Source organism: Myotis daubentonii, chromosome X, assembly GCF_963259705.1.
Source record: "Myotis daubentonii chromosome X, mMyoDau2.1, whole genome shotgun sequence".
Taxonomy (NCBI): Eukaryota; Metazoa; Chordata; class Mammalia; order Chiroptera; family Vespertilionidae; genus Myotis; species Myotis daubentonii.
The window spans coordinates 92,434,930-92,457,020 of NC_081861.1; the positions used below are offsets into that span (position 1 = coordinate 92,434,930).

The 22,091-nt window shown below is 49.4% G+C and overlaps 1 protein-coding gene across 6 annotated transcripts in view; it reads right to left on the minus strand.

Moving 5' to 3' along the window:
• Positions 1-22,091, minus strand: part of STARD8 (StAR related lipid transfer domain containing 8) — a 33,259-nt gene that overhangs the window by 10,461 nt on the left and 707 nt on the right. For 3 of the 6 annotated variants that reach the window (XM_059680576.1, XM_059680574.1, XM_059680571.1), the window contains exons 2-3: positions 1,022-1,093; positions 2-83 (exon numbers count right to left, since the gene is read on the minus strand). The gene's annotated coding sequence lies outside the window, so the exon portion shown is untranslated. The remainder of the gene's footprint in view (position 1; positions 84-1,021; positions 1,094-22,091) is intronic. The other 3 variants (XM_059680573.1, XM_059680575.1, XM_059680572.1) reach the window with 3 other exon arrangements.

Consider the following 22,091-nt stretch of genomic DNA (forward strand, 5'->3'; position numbering starts at 1 on the left):
CCTGCACAGGGCCCCCAAAGAGTCCTTGTCCAGAAAACCGTGGTCCTTCTTCACAGAGCCAATATCCAAGGGAAATGAACCTTCTGTATGGCAGAGAGAAGCCAAGATGAGTTGAGGGTGGTTGGTCAGAAATTCTGCCCAGGGGCCCTTGAGTTGGAAAAGGGAGGCTGGGGAAGCAGGAAGGCAGGCCAGCAAGTATAGAGCAGAAGGAGGATGCCTAGAGGAAAGGAAGAGTCCAGGAAGCTCAGGTTGGCTATCATTAGAAAGAATGAGGAGAGGTCTGGAAGGCAGAGCTGGACAAGAAGGCCCATCGGTCAGTGAGGCAGGTCCATGGGGGAAAGCAGGCCTGAGGTGGCTGCCAAGAATCAGCATGGGCTCCCTCATTTCCCTTTGAATCCTGGGCTGCTCAAACAGGAAACCTCCTCCCTGACCCAAGGTGAACTGGGGGACCAGAGAGAACGAGGACAGAAGAAACACTTCCTACTGCTACCCATAGCATGGTCCCAGTCCCTGGGGTTTAGGGAGAATAGATGAGAGAGGAAGGAAAGGGGAGGAGGTGAGAGCAGCCAGAAAATCCCACACCTCTCTGCCTTATTGGTAAAATCAGCCCATTGATTCATTTCCTGACATTCATTGAGCATCTACTTTGGGCCAGACACTGGGGACACAATAGCAAATAAGATAGAAAGAGTCCTTGCCTTTATGGGCTTCCCACTCTCCTGGGGGCAAAAGACAAACAATACATAAAACAAACAAGAGAATGAAGTAATAAATGCTACAAAAGACATCAGCCAAAGTGTTGGGGTAAAGAGAGGCTGGGTGGGGGCTATTCCTAGAAAGGTGATCTGTAGAGGCCTGCTGGGGCTGTGACTTTTCAGCTGTCCTGAAGAATGAGAGGGGCCAGCCAGGCAGAGGGCCAGGGTACACAGCTTCTTGTGCAGTCAGAGAAAGGATCTGATTTACTCCATTTTACATATGAAAAAAATGGAGGGATAAGGAGGTTAGGGAAAGGGAACCTTACCTTCAAATAACTGAGCATACTGAGGAAATCCTGTTGCTCGGAGCCACTCACATGCTTTTTTGGCCTCAGCTTCTAAAACAGAACAGAGGGGGATAATGAGGCAGAGAAATGGGGTTAGCAAGGGTGCTGCCTGCTGCCTCACTTCCAGCAGGCATGCACCTCTAGTTCTGGTGATCCAGAAATAGCAAGAGAAGCATGGAGGAGCCGGCACATTTGCTTCATGTCACAGCCAGCTAGGGTTTACCCTCTACTCCCCAAGCCCCACTCATTCCCCATATGCTCAGAGACCTATTTCTTGAATTTCCTTTCTTGAGCCTCATTCATATATTTTTTTAAACCCTTACCCGAGGATATTTTTTTCATTGGTTTTTAGAGAGAATGGAAGGGGGGGGGGGAGAAAGAGAGAAACATCCATGTGAGAGAGACACATTAATTGGTGCCTCCTTCACTCACCATGACCTAGGCTGAGGATCGATCCTACAACCTAGGTACTTGCCCTTGACTGGGAATCGAACCAGAGACCCTTTGGTCCGTGGGCCAATGCTCTAACCACTGAGAAAAACCAGCTTAGGGCTCTTGAGCCTCATTCTTTACTTGCCCAATGCCAAAGAACAGAACCCTCCCAGGACTGTCTGGGATCAAAGAGTACTCCTGGAAGGGAGAGGCACAGCTGTGTCTTCAACCCTCTTTCTCAGGGAGCCATGCCCTTCTATGGCCTGGGTAGACCATCCTAGTCTAGCTGGGGAGATGAAATGTTCACCAATCATTAGTCTCTTTCTCCTCATCATATCTAACATTCTCTAGCACTTTCATAACCAAATCTCACTGAACACACACACAAGAAGCTGTGAAGAAGTTTTTACTATCCCCATTTCTTAGATCTCAAAATCAGCTCAGAAAGGAAGGGCTCATCTACAGTTTCCCAGTTGATGGGGTAGCAATCTCAGGGCTGGAGTCCAAGTTCAGTCTGACTCCAGCTCAGGGTTCCCTCTTCTGACATGGTGGCTGCCCCAGTGTTCTTCTTCCTCTACCACTCATCAAGTTCCAGCTCTCTCTCCCCTGGGAGCCTCCCAGGACTGCCCCAGCTCTCCCCTGAGACTGGTCTATTTGCAGCATAACCCAGTGCTGACTGTCATGCTGACACAGTGCCAGCCTATGGGCGTCTTGGAGGGCAATGGCTGGGTCAGCCTCCTGCCTCTGCTCTGGGAGTTCCTGGCACTGAGCAGGACATCCTGACAGCCTCAGTGCAGACATGCTGCTGGACTGCAGCCACAGAGGAGGCCCTACTGGCCCAGTGTAGGCTGAGTGCCAGCAGCGAAGCCCTGGGACTGCTCAGGCAGCTTTTGTCCCTACCTGGCATTGAGGATGGGGCGGGCTGCTGGCTCAGCAGAGCTGCTCTAGCCACGAGTCCTGTCCCCATTTCCAACATTTTCTTAGTACCTGTGACCAAGGAACTCCAAGGAGACTGGTGGGGTTTTTCCTAGGCTGCAAGTGTGCCCTCCCACAAAGAATCCAGGATGAGAACCTTGCAGCCGGGACTGACAATTTAAAGTACAAAACTGCATTTCAGATATGCTGTGTGGGTAGAGGAGGAAAGAGTGTGGGAAGGTGGAAGTTGGTCAGAAGAACTAACAAGATCCTCAAGGGTCACACACTAATGAGGGAGAGAAAAGAAGGCTCTGCAGCCCCTGAGTGCTTTCTGGGGAAAATGGGATGAGCAGGGTTGCACACTTGTGCATTTTTGCAAGTGTGTGCACCTGGTGTTGCACCCTGGTATCTGCTTCTGGGTATAGCTGCATCCAAGTTTGCTCATGTCCATGATCCACATGGATTGGTGTGGACTTATGCGCTTGCATACACACCCTGCAGGCCCCTTGGTCTGTGTATGCACCTGCATCCGTGTGTATGTGCATTTTTCTTGTTACTGCAACTCTCTAACCTATGATGAAGAGCTAGAAATCACCAGGACCTCCAAGAGATCCTGGAAAGCATTTGTTCCCAGCTAGCACTACCTTAGGCCCTCTGGCAGAAGGCAATGCAGGCCTGGGAAAGGCTCCAGGTCTCTAGGCATATGGTGGTCTGGAAGATAGGGGGTGTGGTAAGAGCAGTGTGAAGGGACTTCACACCCACCAAGGGAGCATTTGAGGGACAGGATTTTGCTACTAGGACAGCTGAGCCGACTGCTGCACCCACCACCTAATCTCTTACTCCTGCCACACACCCAAGAGAAGGGCCTTCCCTGTCCTCAGAGCCCCTCCCAGCAGCCAGCTCTGCTTTCCTGTCATTAAGACAAAGAGGAGGTGCCAAAGGAGGGACCAGATCGGAGATTCCAGAAAGGTGAGCATAAGAGGAAATAGTGACACCTAAAGGGCCATGAGTTTGATATGGCCACCCAAGTCAGGGGAGCCAATCCCTAAGGATAGTCATGCATGTCACACACTTGAAATCCACTACAGCCCCTTGTCACTCATGGTTTGAGGCAGAACAAAAAAAGAAGGGAGGAGAGAAGCATCCACCTATCCATATTCCTGTGCCCCTCCCTAAGCGGGGAGGCAGAGCACAGTGATCAAGTTCTATATCTGCCTGAGCCATAGGGTCCATGGGAGAGTGGTGGGCTGCCTGCTCTCCTAATGCTAGGCAGTGGCCCTAACCAGGGTTGGTGGGAAGGAGATCAGCTCATTCAAGTGAGTGCCAATTTGTTTCATTCATACTTAGGGCCCTCTAGCCCCTGCTATTCAAAGTGTGGTCCCTGGACCAGCAGTAGCAGCATCAACCTGGGAGCATGTTAGACACACTGGGGCCAAGTTCACTGAACTGGATCTCCATTAAACTAGATCCTCAGGTGATTTGCAGCACATTAAATTTTGAGAAGCGCTGACCTAAACCACTTAGCTCAGGGATTCTCATCCTTGTGTGCACATTAGAATCAACTAAGAAGTTTAAAAATACCAATTCCCTCCCTAACCAGTTTGGCTCAGTGGATGGAGCATCAGCCTGTGGATTGAAGGATCCCGGGTTCAATTCCGGGAGGGGGTATGTACCTTGGTTGCGGGCACATCCCCGGTGGGGATGTGCAGGAGGCAGCTGATTGGTGATTCTCTGTCATTGATGTTTCTAACTCTCTATCCCTCTCCCTTCCTCTCTGTAAAAAAATCAATAAAATATATTTTAGAAAAATACCAATTCCCCAAGGTCCCATGCCCAAAGGCTGATTTGATTGGTCTATGGTGGAACTCTCCAAATCAGTATTTTAAAAAAGCTACAGTATGGAGCATGCTAAGGCCGAGGGGACTTTTCCAAGTCACACAGTGTTAAGTGTCATTACTGAGACTATGACCCTGATTTTCAAATTCCATGTCCATCACTCTTCTTCATGGTATTATGTGTACTTGCCCTCAGATGCCAGGTAAACAAGGGGTTTAGACTCAAAGGAACTAACTCCAAACCCTCAAACTTGTTTTCTGTCCCTTCTGGTCTAGTGGAGTGACAAGCTTGAGTTTAAATCTCAGAGCTGTCAGTCAGTAGCTCTCTGACATTGGGCAAGTTGCTTAGACTCAGTTTCCTCCTTGGCAAAATAAGAGCATTCAATAAAATACTGGACAGAAAAATATCCCTGACATGTAGTACCAAGCACTCAACAAATAAGTTCCCTGCCCACCAAGCCTCCCAAGGAAAAAGAGGAAAGGGGAGAAAGAGGCCCAGCTAGAGTTTGCTTCTGGGTCTAGAAAATGGCAGCATCCATATCACTGTCAGAATTGGAGCCAAATGGCTCAGGAAAGTGAGATTCTGAGGCAGAAGTTTCACAATAGCTCAAAAAGACAAAGGAGCCCAGAAGTCCGAAGCAGGGCTCTAGCCTGAATCCCCAGCAGCCTTCCCTGGCAGGAATCTGGAGAATGTAATAAGTTATTGCCCCAACAGGATGTCAGAGACATTGGCTCCCTGACAACATACCACCCCATGGAGAGCTGGAAGGCCCTGAAGCCCCCTCCCAGATGAGCAGTCAGGGATTAAGGGATGAGCTAAGGTGTTTTGCCTTCGTCCCTCCACCTGGCCAGCCTGCCCAGCTCCAGGTGGCCCAGACTGAGGACTGCCTTATGTGCCTGGCAGGGAGACTGACACGGGGCAGGCTGAGAATAATAATGTAGAAATGTCTGCCTGTGGCTCTTGGTCCTGCCTGTGTCCAGATGTGCAGATTCCAGTAGTTTCAGCCTCCATATCAGGGGTAGAGAACATCCGGCCTGTGGGCCATATAAGTACAGAAAAAATCATTTAGTCTCCAAGAGACCTTCCGGATGTTCTTCTGGACAAAGCCATGGTGGCGGGGCTGAGGTAGAGGCAGTTAGAGTCCAAGAGGGGAGGACAGTTGTGGGTGATCAGGCTGGTGGGGGGCGGGGCCGTTGGGGGTAAGCAGACCAACAGGGGGGCAAGTTGGGGGCAAGCAGGCCATCAGTGGGGGTCAGTTGGAGGTGATCAGGACAGCGAGGGGGGGCAGTTTGGAGTGAGCAGGCCAGCGGGGGGGGGGGCAGTTGGGGGTGATCAGCTTGGCAGGGGGGCATTTGGGGGCAAGCAGGCCGGCAGCAGGGGGCAGTTGGGGGCAAGTAGACCGGCAAGCAGAGTGGTTAGGGGCAATCAGGCAGGCAGGCAGGCAAGTGAGTGGTTAGGAGCCAGCAGTCCAGGATTGCAAGAGGGATGTCCGACTGCCGGTTTAGGCCTGAACCCTGTAAACCGGCAGTAGGACATTTTTCGAGGGGTCCCAGATTGGGAGGGTGCTGGCCAGGCTGAGGAACACCCCCTCCCCCGTGCACAAATTTCGTGCACTGGGCCACTAGTGATATTACAAACATCCAAATGGCCCTTCACAGAAAAAAGGTTCCCCCACCCCTGCTCTATATCATGCATGCTGTGCTCTGGCCAAGACTAGGCTGATATGCCAGGACAGGTCAGGGATGGCACCAGTTGGCACAAGCTGGATTCCATTGAGATTTAAGCCCAAACTCTCCCCCTGTGGAGGAGCCCAGCTGAATCGAGCCAAAATAAATAAATAAATAAAAAGTGGGGGAAAGGCATACTAGAGAGCTCTAGAGTCAAATCTGGCCTCAGGGCCACAGTCACAAGTCTCCTGAAAGGAGCATCAAATAAGGACCGGCTGAGCAGAAGCAGATGCTTTTCGAGGTCAGTGATGGTATCTGCACCTACACTTTCACAGGCCACATACCAGGGGTCCTCTTAGCACAGAGCACTTTTTCTGTGCAGAGAAGGATACAATGAGGAGAAAAGCAGGACTTCTGATCTTGGGCTGCGCTCTTTAAGGGTAGAGTTTATGCATCCAGGAGAAAGGCAGCAACATTCCCCTGGAATAAATGCAATAATGCCCAACAGGATAACTGAGTTGGAGAAAAAGATTTTTCCAATTAAGCCACTCCCATACTTGCTGCCAAAGTCATCTTAAGCAACTTTCGTCATTCTCCAAGCTTTAATTTTCAAATCTACACAGTGAGGGATAATAACTTTCCTGCCTACCTTCCTGGTTAATCTGGATGCGGTCAGGTTCTACATGGTTTTGAAAGTATCTATATGAAAGCTATCATTAGAAAGGACTTCCTTTGTTAGAACTACTTGAACTTTGTATTCACATGGTCTTAAAGACTCCATTCTGATTTTGTCCTAGTTGTAAAGAAGTGAGAGAGAAAGCTAGGAGGAAAAGCAAAAGCAGTGGGCAACTAAGCTTTGGGAAGCCAGGCCTCACCAACTGTACCTTCTTCACACCACTATTGGGAAACTTGCATCCTTATGCCTTGTGGTCACTCAGTGGGCTGTGAGAGAGCTGCCCAGACTCTGGTTCATCCTGCTCCCCTCCCAACCCAAAGTGCATCTCAGGTCTAGGGACCAAGCAAGACACAGGGCCCAGGACAAGCAATGGGTGGATGTCATGGGAGCCCAGATCAAAGTGTCTTTGTTTGAACTCAGGCTGAATATTATCATCTTTATTTATTTATTTTTTGTGCTCACCTGAGGATATGCTTAGAGAATGGGAGGAAGGGAGGGAAGGAAGGAGGGAGAGAAACATTGATATAAGAGAGAGATACGGTTGCCTTCTATACTCACCCTGACCAGGGATCGAACTGGCAACCTTATGGTGCACAGGACGACACTCCAACCAACTGAATCACTCCAGTCATGCTAATCCGGCGAGTTTTTAAAAATGCCAGTGTCTGAGCACCAGTCATGGCCAAATAAATTAGAATCTCTGAGGACGGGATTTGTTTTTTGTTTGTTTTTGAGAGTTCTCCAGGTGACTCTAAAGTGCAACCAAGATAGAGAACCATTGCCCTAAACAGATGTGGTCAGCTAAAAAGCTATAGCATAGGTCTCTGGAAAGATTCTAGCCAGAGGCCAGGCTCAGGCCATTCTAATCACTGGTCCGTGTTCTCTCTATGGCTGAGTACAGGAGCAGGAGAGAGTAATGAGCAGTAATGTGAATGCATATGGTAGAACAGGAACTGGTAGGTCTGTGGGTGTTTGTGAAGGTAATTTTTTCAAACAGCTGACCTGCTCCATAAGGCATCTTCCAATCAATGTGTTGGTTTCCTTTACAGTATTTAGTTCCTTATCTGGAAAGGCATCTCCTCCATGGCCCTGATGGCAGGATGACTGTCTCCAAAGCAAGATCTGTTATCAGCATGGCCTCTCCCACCTTCAGTGAGTGCAGGAGGAAAGCCAGTATTCTAAAGTGCTGAAGAGAAGCCTGTATTGCCACCATCTATGTGAAAACCCAAGTTCTCAAGGTGGGCTCTGTGAGGCCAAGCTGGTACCCAAGGTAGGCAGAGGGGCTACCTACCACACCAGGCCCTGCCGTTGCACCTGGCAATTGCTACATCCTGACAAGTAGCTTTTCAGATCATTTCTCTTGGTTGATGCAAGGCCTGTTTCCTTTGTCCATCCCCACTCCTAGAGAGGGACTTGTTTAAGGAGGTGCTGGACTTTTGGCCGAGGGCTTCCATTCACTTGGCCTCAAGTGTATATGATTAACCCCTTTCACCCTCCCATAAGGATACATTAAGGGGCCTAGGCCACAAGAAGCATGCCCACCCATCCTCAAGCCTTGGATGGTGCTTCATTTGAATTTGCACAAGGGGCCCTCTAGGATGGCAGTGACCCTGGCAGAGATACTACAACTTGGCTATTCCACCTCTGTCTTTGGGGGACCAAGGGAAAGAAGCCTTCAAAAGGGCCCATACTAAAAGCTGTCATGGATTCCAAGACTGCCAAGACTTCCCCTCCCAACCCTGGAGTAGACATTCAGAGTGGTCTGCAATTCCCTGTCCATGGAAGATTGAGTACATTCTTGTCTCTTCCTGCTTCTACTACTCTTAGCTGGAATCACAACTCTAATAGATTCTTACAGGGGAGGGAGACGAGACCAAAATAGATCTCATCCCACATTTCAAACCTCACAGGAGGAGCACCACAGCAAGGGCTGCTGGATTTCGAGTGGCCTAGATTGGCAGTACTAGAAAATGGTTGGCCTCCAGCTTGTTGGGTTGATGGGCAGTACTTGGGGCTCCTACTACACCTGTTCAGAGGCCGATCCCCATCTTAGATGGAGCTACAGCTAGATGCCAGCTCCTGGGGCCTCACAAACAACACTTTCAAGTATCCCTGCCACAACTGAGGCACCAATGTGGCAAAAGGCCCAAAAGGGTACAGTACTGTGGTGCTGGGTAGCAACAAAAGGAAGCCACTGAATCTTCTTGCCGGCCAGCGGCAGGTTCAGATGTGTGGCTCTCCATTCTAATATCCCTCTATCCTCAACACTCCATGGCCAAGGCTACAGGGCCACAGAGATTCTCCAACCAGGGACAATTACCCCCAGGGGACCTTTGGCAATATCTGGAGACATTTTTGATCATCACAACTGGGGAGGGGTGCAACTAGCATCTATTGAGTAGAGGCCATGGATGTTGCTAAAATTCTGTAATACACAAGACAGCCCCTGCAACCAAAAAAATGTTCACTTCCAAACCTGAAGTATGAGACCTTACCTGGGGGCCTCAGGCACCCCCAGGCAGCCCCATCCCACCTTGGGAATGGCTTGTGGGGTGAGGCAAAGAATGGACTCAATATTCATTGGAGATCCCTTGTCTTTGGGCACTATGGGCACTTTGCAGGGTTAGCCAGGAAGAGGTAGCAGCTCTAGTTTGGAGTTTTTATAATTATGGAAGTTACATAAGGAACCATCAATTGCGCCCCCCATGAAGCTGTGGCCTGAGCTCCATATGCAGCTGTAGAGAGGGCATTAAGGGAGGGTCACAATAGCCTTGTAGCTAAAGCAGACCTCTGGCTTGCTGGGACTGCTTGAAAATCTGGGTCTAGAGTCAGCCAGGCCTGTGGTCACCTAGGCTAGCACTAGATACAACAGGGCCAAAGCAGACAGCTGAAATTCCTGCCACTCCTAGGGCTTTCCTGTGACAGTGAAAGTCAAAGCTGGCACCTGTTCTGCAGCAGTCTATTAGCTTTCTTGCCCCCAGGGGATCCTACCCCCAAGTGCTCTTACCAGATCACGGTGACAAGGAAAAAACAGGTGTTTTAATAAGTCATGTACTATTCCATCACTTTCAGTCCCCAACTTGGAGACAAGAGATGCCAACCTAACCAGTCTGGGGCAGATGTTAGACCAGTGGTAACTGTTCTCCACTGTGGTATGGAAGACTATTGGATTTAAGGTCAGGAGAACTACATTCTGGTTTTAATTCCACTAGGAACTTCTTGGGTAACCTTGGGAAAGCTACTATTTCTAAGTCTCAGTTTCCCCATCTAATAATGGCCATTTACCAAAATCTAGACGTGGAGCAGAGGTAGATATGATTGGCAGTGGCTGGCTCAGTGTGGGGAGCTGTTCTCCCCCTGCACATTCTCTTTTAGGAGAATCAAGTGAGAGTCCTCAGTGGGGACCAAGACTAAATTTATCTTTCCCTCCTAAGCCAGCTCTTCTGAATTCCTGCTTCCAAAGGCAGCAAACATCTAGGCTTAAATGCCCAGTCATCCTGATCTGTTCTCTTTCTGCTCATGTATTTAGTCACCAAGTTCTATCAACTTTTCCATCAAATGGTCACGGTTTTCCATACCCAACCGTGCTCTAGGTTCTCATGCCTGGATTATTTCAGTCCTCCAAGTTCCCAGCATCCAGCTTCTCCTTTCAACTGGTCATCCTACCAGCTTCTTTTTCGAAGAGTCCAGCTCTGACCTGGCCACTCTTCTATTCTGCAACCTAACGGGTTCCCCACAGCCCACAGCCCAGGATGGATATATCAAACTGCAATCTACCTAGCACTTGCAGTTCTCCACACTCTGGACCCAGACTGACTTGAATATGCAAACTCCTACTATTCATCAAGATGGAGTCAAAACATCCCTTCACACGAAGGATAAGTTAAATTAAGTGGCCCCCAACACATTTCTATTACCTTCTCAAAAGCACAAGTGTCTGTCTCTCTGACTCAACCAAAGCTCAACTCCACTTGGTTCTATTGGTCTCAGAATCCTCACTGCAGTGTGGTAAGGGCTACTGAATGTTCTGGCAACATCTAGACAGGAAGTTCTGCTTCCCAACTAAATAGGGTATGTGGGCCTCTGACTCCACCCTCTTCTCTGGTATCCACGCAGCAAGGACACAGAACTAAGCACACACTTGCAACTCAGCGCATTGGGTAACTGGCAGAACCTTGCCCCAGGGCAGTAATCACAGGACCAGGAACCAAGGCCCAAAACTGTGAGAGAGAAAATAAACCATTCCTGAGGGTGGGGTCATTCTGGCTTCAAAGAGCACTGAGCTTTCCCATCCAAAGCTTTGGTAGGACATCGAAGCTTACTTGAGAGAAGGGACACGCACCACCTCCTGCTTCCCTCCCTTGGCCTGCAGTCTTGGTGCTCACCCATTTTGACCCTGTGCCACCACTTCTACATCCCACCGCCTTGCCTACTTCCCTTTCCTTTTTCTGAAGCCAAATATAAACTCCCGGACAGGAAATGCCTTGAAGGAGCCTGTCCCCACCCTGAGATCCAGAGAAAACTGTCTCTGACACAAAGGAAATGAGCTTGAGAGAGGTGGCCTCCTCAGCCCAGGCCTATTCTCCCTCTGAAAGCAATGGACACAACCCCTCCCCTGAGCCCTGTGGTCAGGTAAAATGAGGGCTGTGATGCTGAGCACAAAGAGAAGGCAAGGGCCTAGGGCATAACAACATTCAAGCTCAGACCATAGTGGGGTGAAGGGAAACAGAACTCCAAGTGGTGGCCAAAAGGCTACCTAAGAGCCTTAGCCAGTTTGGCTTGGTGGATGGAGCTTCTACCTGCGTACTGAAAGGGCGCATGCCCAAGTTGTGGGCTCGGTTCCCAGTGTTGGGTATGCAGGAGGCAGCTGATCAATGATTCTCTCTCATTGTTGATGTTTCTATCTCTCTCTCCCTTTCTCTCTGAAAGCAATAAAAATACATATATATGTGTGTGTGTGTGTGTGTGTGTGTGTGTGTGTGTGTGTATTTAAAGGCTACCTAAGACCTTAGAACATAGAGGTTTTGGGGTATAGTGGGAAGAATAACAGGCTAGCAATCTGAAGACATGACTTTTCATCCTGCTTTTGCTACTTCTTAGCTATACCTATGCTTATTATTGATAACAATATTTATGCCACTGAATGTAATTATATATAATTAATAATATACACTAATATTAATTGAATACTTATTATATGCCAGATTGTATTGGGAGAGACTTAACTTCTCATGCCTCCATGTTCTCATCTGTAAAATTGTGATATGATCATAGTACCAACAACATGAGGTTTTTGCAAGTATAAAATGAGATAATAATAACAGCCAAAAGGTCATTGTTATCTCCCAGGCATTTCTTTAGCTACTTTTTATATGGATTATATAATTGAATCTTCATGACCATCCTGTGAGATAAGTGCTCTGATAATCTACTTGACAGATGAGAAAACTGAGGCCCAGAGATAACAATTACTTGTCCAAGATCAGCAGCTAAGAAGTGGTGAAGCAAGATGCAAAACTAGGCAGCCTGGCTCCAGAGTCAGAGCCACCAAGTTAGAATCCTCCTCATTAAACAGGGGAAATGGCCTAAGCCATAGACACAAAAAACATGTACCAGGAATTTTAAAGTATGACTCCTTAGCCTGAAGTAAATTCCCATCAGTGGAGAAAGCAGTCAGTCATCCCACATCTCTTTTGGTCCCTACAACAGCCCTGTCCAAAGTAGGCCTACTGCACAAGTGGGAAAATTGAGGCTATGAAAGGTTAAGTGGCTTTTATTGGACTACAGATGGGGCTAGGAACCCACCTAAATTTTCAGAGCCCTCCTGTTAATCTGTTACCATGTCAGCTTCCCGAGGATCTCCCCTCAAATCTATTCCCCCTTGGCTGTGCACTTATTCAATTAATATTACCTGAGCACCTACTTGGTGCCAGGCCCTATGTTGGCACCAAGATCTGGAAACTGGGGGTGGAGAGGAAGCCAAAGTCCCCTGGAGTACTTGGCCAGAGCTGCTATCAGGCCCATCCTTCTCAGGGAGGCAGAGGCTAAGATGGGATGTCCTTTGTAGCTGGAACTTGTTTGGATACAAGATAACAGAGAATGAGCTCAAAAGCAATGGAGTTGGCAGGTGGTACAGCCTGAAGCTTATAGCACCCAAGGGCCCTGAGGTAGAAACATTGTGGGGAGGGCTACAGCTTTTGCACAAGAGCCAGCCCCCCACCCACACACCCAAATCTAGCATGGGCCGTACCAGCTGATGGGATTAAAAAATTAATCCAGCTAAGCCTCTTGCTTATCTCTTACCACCCATACCTTCTAAATAATGCAACCTGGTTATCAAGACTGTTCATTAAAATGCCTCTTCTTTCCTGGTGCCACCCAGCACCATGGTCTCTACCCTCCAGTGCTGGAGGGTACTAATCAAGTGACCCTGCTACTGCTGTCAGAACCATCCCCCATCTCCCTCCTGCACACCCTCTCTCACCCTAGTGCAGTTCTGCATCAAACCCAGACCTTCGAGTTTTCTTTCTTGTCCATCTGTCCACCTGGGGAGGGGGCAGGCAAAGATCTGGGGACTGTCTGCCTAGGAGTGACTGATCTCTGGTGGGTATGATAAGTAGTCAGGGACAGAAGGGAGACTCAAGCTCAGCTCTTGCCTCCTGGCCAGGCATCTGGGAAAGGGAGAGGAGAGGTATGGCATAGTCGCTAAGGGTGTGGGCAGTGGGGTCAGTCTGCCTGGGTCCTGATCGCAACTCCATCACTCCCTACTTGTGTAACCTTGGGCAACTTCTTCATTTAATTTCTCCTTATCTCAGTTTCCCCATGTGTAAAATGGGGATGATAAGAGCAGCATATACCTTATAGCATTGTCAAGGGAGTTAAGTAACTTCAAATCTGTCAAGAACCTAGAGGAGTTCACTATTGTCATTGGTGTTCTTATTGGGACTACAGCCCGTTGCAGTGTCACAAATGCCAGTAAAGGAGGCCAGAGGAAGGGAGCCCTATAGCTGACCATGGCCAGGGAGAGCTTTTCTAGAGGAGGTGGAGTCTGAGATGACAGAAAAGTCCAGAGCCAATGCCCAGGAGGTGGCAGGTTTGAGCACTGCACATCCCAATTTAAGGGAAACACAGCAAAGTGATGAGGTGGCAGAAAGTACTACTAAACAACAATAATAAGAATTATGTTTATACTATTGGCTTTAATACTGAACAACCCCATGAGGTAGATACATATCCCCATTTTATAGCTCACAAAATGGAAGTTCACAGGCATTAAATAATTTTCCCAATGTCACAAAGTGTTGCATATACCATTGTATCCACTCTTCACCATGACACTCTCCTGACCCAGGGGCCATGTGTACAACTCAGAATGTATTTGTTTCGGCTCCACTCTGGCTCCGTTCCCACATGACCCTCTTTGTTTTTTCCCATTTAGAAGGTCCTATTCAGGTGGGGGCCACTCAGGCCAGATGTCTGGGACAAGGGCTTCCCAAACTTCCTACTCCTCGCCAGCCTGGAGCAAAAAAGCTGGCTGCAAGTGCCTATCTCACACCTTAAACAACCCAGCCCAGATAAAGAACAGGAAATCCTCGACCACCTCCTCTGGAGGTTGCTCCCTCAACCATGGGAATAGAGTTTCAGCCTGTACAGAGGTTCCTCTGTGGTGGGGAAGCTGCAGAGTCAGCCCCAGCTGCCTTTGCTGTGGGGTGTGGTTTGAGGAAAACAGGGAAGACTGAGTGTCAGGAGACCTGGGTTCAAAATCCTCTCTTCCTGAAAACCATGCCCTTCCCCCCTTCCTGGGCTTCAGGTAGATATCATCCAGAGTCACACTAGGGGGATCACACTGTCTATCTTACTGGGCTGCTCTGAGAACAGAATGGGTTCATGGAAGTTAAAGTGCCTTGGAAACATTAAAGACATGGGAGAATCCATCATTGTCATCATCACTGACTGCTAGAAGAGGAATGGCTGAGTTGGTGTTTCTCCCTGTCTGAGTCACCCTTCTAGGCTCCTCTGTGGGCATGGCTCATACTCATTTCTGTCTTCAATGCTTCTTAAAATATCTCTCCCCCCCCACCCCACCCCCACCGCCCACCAGCTCAAGAGATGAAAGCAAGTGGCAGGAAAGTGGTATACACTGGCAGCCCTCACATAGTACACTGCAGTCAACTCATCAAGGTGGGTGCCTCCTCTCATCAGGACTGCCCTCTGCTATGGGGGCATGAGAAGGTGACTTTTCCCTTGAAAGGCTTCCCAGTCATGGGAACTGGCTGGACCTGAATGATGAACAAATCAGAGAGAGCTGTAGGAGGTGTCTGGACCCAGGATTCTGTAGTTCAGGAAAAGATCATGCAGAACTCTTCTGGGAAAATGCAGGCTAGAAATAAAGAGGAGAGTGAGGCGCTTCTAGAGCCCCATTTCCCACCCCAAGGGCGACAAATAGTAGCATGTGCAGAGGACAGTAATGGGGCTGGGAAGAGGACTGGTCCCAGGGCCCTAGAGGAGCACCTGTAAGAGCTGAGGCTGTTTGGCCTGGAGAGGATGAAGGGGGACTAGGATTCTTTCCTCAGATCTCTGAAAATCAGAGAGAAAAGACAGGGTCTAGGACTCTAGGTGGACTCAGGGAGAAGAGCCAGGGCCCAGGGGTAGAAGTCACAGAGAGACAGAGTTCAGTTCAGCATAAAATAAATCTTTTGGACATTCCATGGATGAAAGCAACTCTCTTGAAACATTGCACTACTAGGTATTGAAGACAGGTGAACAGGAACTTCACAAGTACTTGGCAGGAAGACCCCAGCTTCAGAAGAAGAGTTGGACCAAGTGCCCTCTAAAGGCCCTCTAAAGGAAGTTCTGCTTCCTACCTCTGGAGCACCATGGGAGAAAGCATAAAGGTGACTAGAGCTGACTAAGCCCTCAGCCTGTTCCCACAGAGTCCTGGGATCCCAGCAGCACCTTGGGCTGGTACTACCCACAGCAAGCAGGTCATTCATTAACTTGCAGCTGAATGGGTCAGAGGGTGGCCAGCTAGGACAGACACAAACATGGGGAGGGGCTAGAGCTCAAACTGCAGGAAAGTCCATGCTCAAGGAAAACCCAAGCTGTGGCAGCGTGAGACTTGGCAAGCCCAAACTAGCAGCCAGCTGAGGATATTTAGTGGCTGGACCTGGCAGAATTTGAAGCCAGCTCACCTTTGCCTGTGGATAAGAAAAGGGTCTTGACCGGGAACACATTTTCATAGCTGAAAGGGAGCCTGAGAGACCACTAAGTCTATGCCACCTGTCCTTCCCATTTTAAAGATGTAGACACTGAGACCCAGGGAAAGCAAAAGTCTTCTCTAAAGTCAATGATGGAGAGGTAGCTATGGAGAGGCACACCTAGAAGCCAGGTTTCCTGACTCTATGGTGAGGCCTGCAGGGTTCACAAAATGTTGATCCCTTTTCTTCTCACTGAAACTGCAGTAAATGGCTTGTGGTCTAGAGCAGGGGTGGGGAATGTCTGGCTCATGGGCCGTATATGGCCCACGAAATCATTTGGTCTGGCCCTGCCAAGGCATTAGGGGTAAGTTAATTAAATGTTTGACCAATTATAGCAGGCTAATTTTTAAGTTGATAATTTTGTATGACCCTCAAATGTTATAAATATCCAAATGGCCCTTGGCAGAAAAAAGGTTGCCTACCCCTGGTCTACAGCTTTCTAAAAATGAACCTGGGACATAGCCTGACCCTTCCCAACTCCTTCTGCTTGTCAAGATACAGGCTCTCTGAGGAAGGCTGCCTCTTCTAGCTCGGCAGCTAGCTGTGTGGCTGACAGCTGACATCCCAGGCTGGTGTGAGAGACCCACAGCTGCGCTGAAAACAGACACACATATGGCCCCATCTCACCCCAAGTAATCGTAGACCCTTCTTGCCTTTTAGACTTTTAAACTGAGGTCAGGGCATCAACTGCTCCTAGAAACATCCTTATTCCCCTCTAAATCTGATGCCTAAAAAAAACCCTTACCCCACCACCCATCTGAATCCCTATTAACTCAATTCCCTTTCCACCTAAGGTGAATGTGTGTCCTTGAAGCAATGTGAATTACTACTTCTGTTTGCCCAAGTGAAGACAGTGGGGCAGAAGTTTAATTGGCCCCAGAAGTTCCCACTGGCTGAATGTTTGTTAAAGCTCCCTTGGGCGAAGGTGAGGGTTCAGGATGGTGTCCCTTTAAGGCGAAGCATGGACAAGGAATTGGTTAATGGCCATCCCCAAGAGGTGACTTTCCAAGGTTGTTATTATGTGGCTCAATAATTAACCAAGCAGTGGCAGGACCCCAGGATTGTTGGAAAGGAGCCACTCCTTTCCCAAGGACAGCCCAAGAGCAGGAGGCTGCAAACAGGGAGAACACTTGTGGGGTCTTTCAGCCCCTCTTACAGTCTGCTCTGGGGCAGTGGAAAGAGAGGCCTGGATGAGGGAAGTTGTCCCTCAGCCTCACATGAGGGTGGAGGAGGGCTGGTCCGGATGTGGAGGAAGTCAGCACACCCTTGCTAGAGTGGGAGGGAAAAGCGAGACAGTGAGGGGTTTTATCATGAATGAGAGAGGAAGCTCCAAGCTGGGCCATCGCGATTAGATGACAAATTGGGAAAGGCGCTCATCCTGAATGCATCCTGTTTTGCTCCAAACTGGCCTCATGGGCCAAGCACAAGGGAGGGGCTGGGAGGAGAGCAGCTTCCCAGGAATTCTCCCAGGCCTGTTGACCTCGAGCTCCTGGATGGCCTGGAACTGGGAAGGCAAGGGAGAAAGTAAAAACTCTCCCATGTACCAGTAGAGAACCAGGTACAGAGTTTCCACAAGAAGCCTCCACAAGCCTCAGAGCTGGAGCCCCAGAAACAGGGAGGATACACTGTAAAATGAGGACTAGAACTTCATAATCCCTCCAGCTCGAACCTTTCCTGAGCCTCTCTTCCAAGGTTCAGCCCAAATATCAATGCCTCTGTCAGTCACCTTTCCCTTAATCAAAAGCACTCTCTCCCTGGTCAGTCCTACCAGGGCAAAATGTCCTCCTAAACTACTGGAAATATGAAAACTGCCGGGATATGTGGTGTATTAAGAGACTTTTTGTTGTTATAGTGGTACCATAGCTGTATTTTCTGAGTCCCTTTCTTTTAGAGCTACATATTGAACTATTTATGGATAAATTGAGGTGTCTGGGATTTATTTCAAAATAACAAGAAAGATGGAGGTGTAATTAGGGCAAGATTGGCCACAAGCTAATGGCTGTTGAAGTTGGGTGATGAGTACATGGTGTCTTAGTACACTAACAACCATCTCTACTCTTATATTTGTTTGAAATTATCTATCTACACTAATAAAAGAGAAACATGGTAATTGGCGTATGACCGCTACCCTTCCCATTGGCTAATCAGGGCAATATGCAAATTAACCATCAGCCAAGATGGTGGCCGGCAGCCAGGCAGCTTGAAACTAACATGAGGCTTGCTTGCTTCAGTGACGGAGGACTCCAACGTTCCCCGCCGGCCGCTGCAGGCCTCTGAGCCTGCAGTTTCAAACATTGTAACAATACAGACGCTAAACAAAACCCCAGAAACCAGCTTTCAGCCGGCTGGCTGGGATCTCAGAGCTGGAGTTGATACAGAGTTTCGAGAACCGAAACAAACCAGATACCTGCTTTCAGGAGCAGAGGCCTAAGAGCTGGAGCCTCAGAGCTAAAGCTGGCCCAGAATAAAAAAAGAAAAAGAAAAAAAGGAGCAGTTGGGAGCTACAGTCCCAGCCTGAAAACAGCCCTCAGCCCCTCACCCAGACTGGCCAGGCACCCCAGTGGGGACCCCCACCCTGAAGGATGTGTGACCAGCTGCAAACAGCCATCATCCCCTCATCCAGGCTGGCCAGGCACCCCAGTGGGGACCCCCACCCTGATCCAGGACACCCTTCAGGGCAAACCAGCCAGCCCCCACCCATGCACCAGGCCTCTATTCTATATAGTAAAAGGGTAATATGCCTCCCAGCACTGGGATCAGCGGAGTTGAGAGGCCTCGCGGCACCAGGATCAGTGTGACAGAGGGCAGCGCCCAAACCCCCTGATTGCCCTGCAGCTCTGTGTGTGACAGGGGGCAGGGCCACAACCTCCCTATCGGCCCTGCTCTGTTCGTGACAGGGGAAGGCGCCCCAACCCCCTGATCAGCCCTGCTCTGTGGGTGATAGAGGGCGGCGCCCCAACCCCCCCCCCCCAAGGGCCCTGCTCTGTGTGTGATGCGGTAGAACCATAACCTCTCCATCGGCCCTGCCCTGAGTGTGACAGTGGCGGCGCCCCAACCCCCTGATCCACCCTGCTCTGTGTGTGACAGGGGGCGATGTGCCAACTCCCCTATTGGCCCTACTCTGTGAGTGGCGGGGGGAACTCCCCAACCCCCTGATGGGCCCTGCTCTGTGCGTGACAGGGGGTGGCGCCACAACCTCCCCATCGACTCTGCCTTGAGTGTGACAGAGGGCGGTGCCCCAACCCCCCAATCAGCCCTACCCTGAGCCTGACTGAGGGTGGCATCGCAACCTCCCAATCCGCCCTGCTCTGTGCATGACAGGGGGTGGTGCCCCAACTCCCCAATTGGCCCTGCTCTGAGCCCAACCAGGGGCTGCACCTAAGGATTGGGCCTGCCCTCTGCCACCCGGGAGCAGGCCTAAGCCAGCAGGGCGTTATCTCCCGAGGGGTCCCAGACTGCGAGAGGGCACAGGACGGGCTGAGGGCCCCCCCTCCCCCCCCCCCGAGTGCACAAATTTTTGTGCACTGGGCCTCTAGTATATATATATAAGCCTAAGCAACCATTACAACAGAATGACCAGAATACCAGTCACTATGACATTCACTGACCACCAGGGGACAGATGCTCAACCAGAAGTTGCCCCCAGCCTATAGGCCTGCCAGCCAACCTCCTGGTGTCCTCCCCCCCCCCCCCCCCCCGCCCCAGCTGGCAGGTTCTAATCACCTGTGGGCCCTGGACAACGGGGAACCAGAAGTGGGTGGCAGCGGACAGGGGCAGCAAGGGAAGGAAGATGTGGGGAGGCAGGGAGGCGGGGAACCTGATCTGCCCTGATCACTGGCCAGGCCTAGGGACCCCACCCATGTATGAATTTCATGCACCAGGCCTCTAGTTCATAATAAATTTTAAAAGCCTTCTCCAAGGTAAGGGCCTGACATGTCGTGTATTATTTATGCTACTAACTTCCAAACTAGATGGTAGATTCTCTGAAGGTGGGGTTACATTCTATGTTCTTAAAAAAACTGAGCAATAAGCCTGGACTTAATCATTTGTACAGCACTTTGTAGTTATGGATCACCTCAGTTAATTTAATGAAGTGGAAAAAGTGGGGAGAAAACCAAGACTCTGAGAGGTCAAGCAGAGTGGCAGAGCCTGGATACCCTGTTCTTTGCTGCATACCACCCTGGACCCTCAAGTAACTTAGCATCCAGTTCTACTGCCCTTGCCAGTTGAAGTAATAGGTACAGCAACAGTCAGCATGCAAGTTCCCAAGGTGGAAGGCTGTGCAAGAAGAGACTCAGAATACAAACACAGCACTTCAGACTATGGCTTCTAATCCACTGATTCAAGTTTACCAGGACCCGCCCCCTACCACACACACACACCAAGACCCTAAGTCACAGATGAATAGAGCCTTCATAAACACTTGACACAACAACTGTGTGCCCAACCCTATGTTCAACTACTCTGTTTAGGGTTGCAGGGTGGAAGAGTTTACACTTCCCCTCCTAAAACCGTTGCATCTCTGAGATTACCAATCTCTATTTTACCTGATAACAACCTCCCAAAGACCAGGGTTATGACACTCTTTCTATCCAAACTGAGAACCCAAGGGAAAAGTTCTCCCTATTCTATTTAAGTCAGAGGCAACTCCTTCTTTCGGCCAGAGACTCCTCACTCCACCTTCCCCAAGAAGGTAGAGGCACAAGCCTGCCTTTGTTAAGCCTACCATCATTGAATCTGAACTTCCCACTGCTGCAACAGGGAGTTCCAGGAATCTCCTAGCAGAAAAGTACCAGCAGCTGCAATAGCATCCTGATCAGGGACTCTAACTGCTCCTCTCTTGGGACCTTCTTGCTTTCCTGTCACTGCTGCTATCCCTATATCTAGGCTCCAGGAGTCCTTTGTTCTTTCAGTAGCCCTAAGAATTAAATTGTAAAACTTTAGGAAGAGAAAAAGGGTAAAAGTTAAGGCATCTGTGTGCCACTTTCTTTGTTCCTCTGCTCAAACTCAGAAGGTTTGTGCTTTAACAGGGAAGCCTCACCCTCAACACGCACACAGGGTACAGAGCCCCTTTTACACCTTCAGCACCTCTTCTTGCTCAAAACACCTCCAGATGTCATCTCCCAACAGCCTTTTCTCTCCATATTAGGGAGGGGAGCCACAGACACACAGAGAGGGTTAGCATAATTCTCCCAAGAGACATTTAAGGAGTGATAAGAAGGCAAGCAAATAGGGGAGACCAAACAAACTCTGTTCACATGGTGTTTTCTATCCTTAATTACAGAGGCCCAGGTAGCAGAAATCTCAAATCCCAAAGCCAGAACACAGTTGGACAAAGGCCAAATCCCCAAAACAAAAACCATCCCAAAATGTCCAGCAATATGGTAGACGTAGCTTTAGGGTGAAAGAATGCCCTGTTCCCAACATCATCAATCCCATCACACCTTCCCACTTGCTCCATCAACCACTCAGAAACCACCTGCAGCCACCACCTTCTGTGCCCTTGGGCTGCCTGCCTTCTCAATACCCAGACTAGAATTGTCTTCCTCTATCCCAGGAAGATGAAAGTGAAGGGGAAATTCAGAAAGCAATAAGACAGATGGTGGGTGGGAACAACAAACTCTAGAGTGGGGATGGGAACAGGTCCCACAATAGGAGTCAGGGTTTGAAAATAGCCCTGGGAGTGATTCATCACCCTCTTCTCTGGTCTGAAGACCTGGGTGCTTCTAGTGGGAAGGAGACAAGTCAGAGCCCTCCAGCCCAACCTCTGGGGCAGGGGTGGGGGTGGAGGTCTGTGTTGGCTCCACCCTTCTTCACCTTCAGTCTGGATGTTCACTCTCCCCACCACAGCTAGTTTCTAGCTGGCTTAGCTACATAATCACCACAAAGCTTTCCATCTGCATACTACTCTTACCACAGGCATCTCAGAGACAACTTTTTACCTGCCAGTTAGGACCCTGTACCCATGCACCAAGTCATGAAATGTCAGGTGGAAGAGACTGGCCCTTTAGATCCCAACGTCTAATCAGTGAACCACCTGAATTGCAGTTGAAAACACCGTGGCACACACAAATTGCATGACTCTCCTAAGGTCACATGAATTAGTGGTTGAACCCCAGTTTCCTGAGTCATAATTCAGTGCTCAACTTTAAAGAGTCTTTGGGAGAAGAGAAATTAAGAGAACACCAGACTCTCTAATTCGGAAATCCCCAAAACTTCTACTAAAAGGCTCAGGATTTCTCTAATCCAAAACCATTTTGAACTTC